Here is a 7,781-nt window from a genome sequence, read left to right as displayed (position 1 = left end):
TTAGGGACTGAATGGCTAGGCAGCAGTTCTGCAGAAAAGGACCTAGGGGTTACAGTGGACGAGAAGTTGGATAGGAGTCAACAGTGTGCCCTTGTTGCCAAGAAGGCTAATGGTATTTTGGGCTGTATAAGTAGGAGCATTGCCAACAGATGGAGGGACGTGATCGTTCCCCTCTATTCGACATTGGTGGGGCCTCATCTGGAGTACTGTGTCCAGTTTTGGGCCCCACACTACAAGAAGGATGTGGGAAAGATTGGAAAGCATCCAGCGGAGGGCAACAAAAATGATTAGGGGACTGGAACATATGACTTACAAGGAGAGGCTGAGGGAACTAGGATTGTTTAGTCCGCAGAAGAGCGGAATGAAGGGGGATTTGATAGCTGCTTTCAATTACCCGAAAAAGGATTCCAAAGAGGATGGATCTAGATTGTTCTCAGTGGTAGCAGATGGCAGAACGAGGAGTAATGGTCTCAAGTTGCAGTGGGGGAGGTTTAGGTTGGATATTAGGAAAAACTTTTTCACTAGGAGGGTGGTGAAGCACTGGAATGGGTTACCTAGGGAGGTGGTGCTATCTCCTTCCTTTGAGGTTTTTAAGGTCAGGCTTGACAAAGCCCTGGCTGGGATGATTTAGTTGAGGATTGGTCCTGCTTTGAGCAGGGGGTTGGACTAGATGACCTCCTGAGGTCCCTTCCAACCCTGATATTCTATGGTCTGAGAGACATGCGCCCAGCCTTGCCAGCAGTGGTGGAATTCACATACACAGAGAGGCATTCCATGATTCAGCAATTTCATAGTAACTTCTCAATATCAACCAGAATTGATAAGATACCCAAATCTTGGGCACAAAATATCATTCAAGACTTCAGTAGTTTGAGTATTGTTGGCAAAATGCTGGGCCAGATTCCTCGCTGATCTAAACTGGCATAGACATTATCATACTTAGGAGTACCATAGTTTAAAAAAAAAAAAAGAAAAAGAGTACCATAACTAAAACTGCTGTGGCCAAAAACATCATCTTATGCACAGTTAGACTTATCCTAGGAAAGAATTTCTGGGATAGTTTGTTTGAAAACAACTGGGTAAGTGAATAGTGGAAAAGCAGCTGTAGGAGAGATGGGGAAGCCATGGTTTCAATCCTTTAAAGTACAGTTCCACTGTGACAAATGGAGCGGATCAGAAAATGAAATTTTCAGTGGAAGTAAATACCAAGTTTTGGGTGGACAAAAATCAGTGTTTTAGGGGGGAAATGACTTATTTCGATTCTGAAATGCCACCCTGGTGCCTTATGGGAGTGTTTGTAGTTTGGATCCCTCATGTGCTTAGGTGACTCTCCTCTCTAAGGTGCCACAAGTACTCCTTTTCTTTTTGCGAATACAGACTAACACGGCTGTTACTCTGAAACATCTCCTCTAGCAGTGGCTCACTGCTCAGATTACCGTATATGCTCCGTTCATAAACCGAATGCTTTTGTAAAAAAGGGAAGCATCAGAGAAGGGGGTCGGCTTATGAACGGGTATAGAGAGGGGGAGAGGTGGGACACAGCCCCTCTCCCCAACAGAGGGGGCACTGAGAGGCAGTAGAGCCAGGAGGGAAGAGGTGGGGCCAGAGTCTCTCTGCTTCTGGCCACCTCTGAAGCAGCTGCAGCCCCAGGGCTGGCAGGCTATGGCTGCGCCGCTTGGACCGGCCCCCCCAGAGCAGGCTGTGGCTGCACCGCCTGGCCCGCCGGAGCACGCTGCGGCCAGGCCAGAGACATCCTCCCCGGACCTCCACAAATAAGGTGGGAAGGGATGGGATGGGGAGAGTGTGGGGGTCCCGGGCTAGGGGTGGGGTCACGTGGGGAGTGGTCACAGGTGTTACTCCCCCTCCACCCCCCCAAAAAAAATTTCCCTACCAGTTGCTGTCCCGGCCTGTCAGGGTAAGTAGCTGGCGTGCCAGGACACTTTGTTTACTTAGGTTTACCTCCATGCCTGCGGACGCTTGAGGTAAACAAACCATCTCGGCCTGCCAGCTGCTTATCCTCATGGCCCGGGAGCCAAAGTTTGCTGACCCCTGAATTACAGGGTCGGCTTATGAATGGGTCACAAAAATTTTCCATTTTTACTTATCCATCTTGGGGGGGGGGGGGGGGGGTTGGCTTATAAACGAACCGGCTTATGATTGAGTATATACGGTAAGTCTTCAAGTTTCATTTCAGAGTGCATTTTTAGTTTCCAGGTGGTCAGTTTTTTGACTGAAAAGTTGAAACAGAAAACAGACGCTTTTCATGAAAGTCTCTGTGTTGTTGAAAATCTGGTTTTCCATTGGGAAAACGCTCTTGATGTAAAACTTTCAACCAGCCATTGAGAAGAGTCACTTTGTGAAAAAAGGCACCTTGATGTATATGCTTCCTTTGTACAGTCAGCATCATAGCTGCATGCTTGCATGACGAGTGGCGTTTATTTTTAACCATTGTAAGCCCTGCAGAGCTAAACCAGAAGTGGGAGAGTGAAGTGGATTCTCTTCTGGCTTTTGTGTGGTTAGAAACATTGCCTAAATTCTACTAGTAGGACAGGTGTGATTATATAGCTTGCATTCACTTTGCAGCTGAGAATCAGGCTCAATAAGTCTGGAACCCCATGCTTCAGCAGATGCTCTCATTAAAAGTACTAGGGCCAGATTCATGGTCTTGTTAAGTCTGTGTTGTGCTGTGGGAATGCCTTAAGCCCATCTTAAAGGGCCACTTCATAATTCCCCCTGGTAGAGGAAACCCCAGGAGCAAAAGCTGTTCCCTTCAGTGTATGCATTCAGCAACACAGAGGCCACTGTGTGGTAATTCAGGCCAAGAAAACTGAGGAGGAAATGAAATTAGAAGAAAGCCTGCATAGTGACAGGCCAGCGAGTGGATTAATCAGTACATGGAGAATTGATTTGGAGTTCCTTCAGTATTTAGTCCTGAAGACATGCCATAACATTCCTTTGGGAGATTATTTTAAAACCCCAAGGAATGTGTGCACTGTTCTTGGGTGTTAAATATCCACGTGCTTGTGCAGTCTGCTTGTCCAAATGCCGAGGGAGTGGGTGATATAAAGAACCTCCTCTCTATTGAAAAAAGGCAGTGCTATTGCTCTTCTTCAACTAGAAATAAGTTTATTCTTGTCACGGAGTCACCGGGCGATGCTCTGGAACTACTCCATACGAAGCCAGTCAGGACTCTGGGGAAGCGTGCCTCCTCTCTGTGAGCAGACTGTCTCCAGGGCAAGAGGCTTACACAGCTTCGACCTTCCTAGGTCTGACCTTGGAGCATTCAGCATCCCCTTCTGCACCGTGCGCTTCCCACAGCGAGTCCACACTGGCGGGGCTCCTGGGGAAGCCAGAGGGCCCTGCACCCCAATTCCGCAGTCAGACGTGACTCTCAGCCAGCCAGTAAAACAGAAGGTTTATTAGACGGTAGGAACGTGGTCTAAAACACAGTTCGTAGGTACAGCGAACAGGACTCCTCTGTCAGGTCCATCTTGCGGGGGCAGGGAGGCCAGAGCCCCATCTGGGCCTCCCTCCATTTCCCCAGCCAGCTCCAAACTGAAACTCTCCAGCACCTCCTCTGGCCTTTGTCTCTTTCCCGGGCCAGGAGGCCACCTGATCTCTTTGCTCTCCAACACCTTCAGTTGGCACCTTTTGCAGAGGAGGGGCCCAGGCCATCAGTTGCCAGGAGACAGAGTGTCAGCCATTCTCTGTGAAGACACCATCACACTGGCCCTCTAGGGCTCTGCCACAATCACACACCCTTATCCCACCACCTAGATACTTAAGAAATGCATAGGGGAAACTGAGGCACCCACCCAGTATTCAGAGAAAACATTAAGAACAGTCCTACTTCATCACAATTCTGTTTCCACCTCTTGCACCCCCCGGTAGCCATTTTGGGTGAGAGCTTTCATGAGGCTCTCTCATTTCACGTCATGATCGTGATTTCTCTGCCAGTGCAATGCCACACTTCCCATATCATCACACCCAGGAGATGAGTTTTGTTTGTTTAAGCAGAGAGGTTTGTTCAAAATCAGGTTTAAAACAGTTTTCCGGACCAATTTTGGTAATCAATTTTATGCTGAGTTTAAGACAGACAAAGGCTTAAAGTGGACTTAAAGCTTTTGAGTAACTTCAATCAAAAACATCACAACCACTTTGAAGTGGCAATGTGCATAAAATTGAAACTTGGATCCTGAATATTCATAGTAATTATTTCATTCAGATGTGAAAACTAACTTCATTTTAAAATGTTCTTGCTCCAGCAATAGAATATCAAATGGCAATTGTAAAATTATCGTTAGTGGTCTATGGACTTCAAAACTCCAATAATGTGATTGCATATCTCTGGAGGTGGTGCAGCAAAGTCAAAATGCTTTGAAACGACATCAGTGGAAGCCCATGGAGAGAACAGCAAAACTAAACAGAGTAATGTCAACTTACAAGTCAAAATCCTGAGATGTAGTTGTGACCAAAAGCATCCCAGTATTCACACCCTACACATTGTTGTAATAATCTTTGTGTAAAATATGCCTTGTGAGGTATCATTTAAAAACAAATAACATTGATCATCAATATTCTTGTGTAATGTATATACAAAGTGCACATTAAAATTACGAAAACAAGCTGAAATTATCATGCAATGTGTTTGCCAGACAAGTCTGGGAAAAGGGTAAACCAGTTTCTCAAAGACAAAGGACAAGCTGATGCCTCTTGCCAGGTGTCATCAAAGTTGATTGGCTATCACAGGTCAGGTGGCAACAAAGAGGGACAGGAACAGATCGATCTGCATTTTAGCAAACAACAATGTAAAACCTCGTTCACCACAAGACTCCATGTCTCCATCCTCACAGCTGGAATGAACTTTATCCAAGGATAACCCTTAGGAAAATGCATTTCAAAGGGTGTCTGGACTATAAAGTGAGGGCAAAAACACCCCAAGATCTCACGCTCACTCTTTTATTTATTTTTTCCCACCTAAGATGACAAAGGAGCCAACCTTTTGACTTTTGGAGGAGATCCTGACCTGATGTTACTGGTAACCTATGGTAAGGATTTTACTTTGAACCAAGTCTAGCTTGCTAAGCTTTAGCCACTAGGAAGCATTTTATCTTTTTCTTTTGTAATCATTTCTGACTTTAATACCTTGTACTTGTACTCACTTCAAATATATCTCTTTGTAGTTAAATAAACTTGTTTTATTTTTATTTTTAATTAAAACCAGTCCAGTGCTGTATTTGAACTGTTTGGTAACTTAAGTTAAAGTAGCAAACTGTCAAATATTGACTCTTTATGGGGCAATGGCCAGATTGAATTGCCCAAGAGAGGGTTGGACAGTGAAGGACACATGTTTTGGGGGAAATTCAGGACTGGGAGTGTGTTAGGGTCACTCTGCAAGATGGTATGCAGCGGAAGCCAGAGTGTGACTGGAGAGTTACTGACAGGCTGTTAGAAAAGAAGTACTTGTGGCACCTTAGAGACTAACCAATTTATTTGAGCATAAGCTTTCGTGAGCCACAGCTCACTTCATCGGATGCATCTGTAGCTCACAAAAGCTTATGCTCAAATAAATGGGTTCGTCTCTAAGGTGCCACAAGTACTCCTTTTCTTTTTGCGAATACAGACTAACACGGCTGCTACTCTGAAACCTGACAGGCTGTTGGAGTCAGAGTTGCTGCAGCTATACACAGACCCTCAGGGTGTGGCCTGCATGCTGCTAGGCTGTTTGTGAGCGTTCCTGGTTGGGAGCCACAACAGCAAAGCCTTGTGAGGCAACCAAAGTTACGGGGCAGGCCACCACCCCTTGCTGGCCGGAGTTGCACCCTGGAATGTATTCTCTGGGGTTGGCGGTTACTGACCTGTGCCATGTAACTTTAGCTAAAGTAGAAGGGGGTTTCTTCTGCGGGATGGGAAGAGAGGCAGACAAGTGACAATAAATAATAGTCTATTGCAAAGTATAGCAAGATCTTCTAAGACATATCCACAAGTATGTCAGGCTAAGCATAGACTCTCCGCTCATGAATGCTAAGTTAAGCATGCTGTCAGTATACCTTGCTTTCATATATTTATCTCACTCAGTTTCAAATACTTCTTACTCTTTAATATGTACGTGAGTGTAAAAGCAAAGAAGGGGAAAATCCATTAAGAACATTCACTAAAATGTTGACTTTTAAATTAGACAGAGGGATTACAAATTACTCTGGGTTTTTTTAGTAAACTAAGCAGTGTTAGTCCACTTCATAACCATTATCAAGGGAGAAGGACGTCAAATACCCTTCATCAGTTCTGCCAGAGAAGGGAAATTATCCTTATTAAAGTTGTGGTGTTTTTTTGTTGTTTTTTTTTTTAAATTTTATTCTGGTTTTTCTGGACTCCATCCAGGATGAACTGCTTTAATGACCATTGTCAGAGAAGCAAGCTCCATTGCAAGACAGACTGTGGAAGAATTTACTCTCAACAACACACCTGGAGCAATTCCACTAAAGTCAGTGGAGTCTGCACCATTGTGACAGATCAGAATCTGGCCCACACTCTCTCTCATTATAATGCAACAAGCTTAACTTTGTCAGCAAATAACTAATTTGCAGTCTGATGTTCTGGACCAGAATATTGAATGGAGATCAGAGGGCAAGCCTGCTGAATGTAATTTTAGAGAAATGGTGTGATTCTTGTAACCCCAACTGCGAGAGCACAGCAACAGTGCTTCCGTGGACCAAGCACTTAGTTGTCACATGCAGGAGAGCTGCTAAGACTCCAGTGGTAAGAGAATGGTATTTGCAAATGGCAGACGCAGCAGTTTATGGCTATATTTAGCAATCACCTTGGCAAGGGATTGAGTGCCCTAATTCCTTCTGCCTGGGTGTAGGCATGTTGAAAGATTGGGCCGAGATCGAATGCTCTTAGAAATGGATTTTGGGAGCCACACCACAGACGTGGGCCTCCAAATCTCTTAAGCGCACAGATCTTCAAGGAATTCAACCTCTGACTCCTCTGAGTATCCACAAAATGGGCCACTTTCTTCCTCCCTTCCCTGTGCCTTCAAGACCACTGTCCTGGTATCATAGCCCCTCTCTGTATCGGAAATATTACTTAGATACTTGTATCAGTGTGGGAGGGGTTACTTGGCTCCAACGGGATGAACTAATCTTTCACCCCTCCACAAATTCTCAGCTATCATATGGCCCCTTGGGCCACCAGGGAAGCTTCTGTCTGAGGGATCCAGTTCCCCTATTCCCCTCCACCCCCAAATCTCCTCTGCCAATGTGATCTCTGCAAAAAGAATCTTCCCCCCCATGTTTGCACGGTTGGAGGCTACACAAGAAAAGGCTTAGGTTAGATACCAGGAAAGGCCCCTGTCAGAAATGGAGCTGAATATTCTATTGTTAAAGCTAAGTTTTGGTCACAGATATTTTTAGTAAAAGTCAGGGACAGGTCACGGGAAATAAACAAAAATTCACGGCAGCCTATGACCTGTCCCTGACTTTCACTAAAAATATCCCTGACAAAAGGGGTAGGTGGGGCTGCTGGGGCTCCCAGGTCCCCCCACCAATGCGGTGCTTAGGAGCTCCGAGGTCCCCCAGCTCCAGGGGCTGGGCAGCTGTGCGGTCTCCCCACCAGGTTGGGAGCTAGGAGCTGCAAGGGCAGGGCTGGAAAATATCCCGTAGGTCAATGGAAGTCACCGATTGACATAATCGTAGCTTAACTATTGTTGGAGATGTTCACAGACATGAGTTCAAGCTCCAAAATATAGTTGCAATGCAGAAGTACAGTGAAGTGCATGA

The sequence above is a fragment of the Caretta caretta genome, chromosome 3, assembly GCF_965140235.1.
Source record: "Caretta caretta isolate rCarCar2 chromosome 3, rCarCar1.hap1, whole genome shotgun sequence".
Taxonomy (NCBI): domain Eukaryota; kingdom Metazoa; phylum Chordata; order Testudines; family Cheloniidae; genus Caretta; species Caretta caretta.
Note: the sequence above shows the minus strand (reverse complement) of the source record.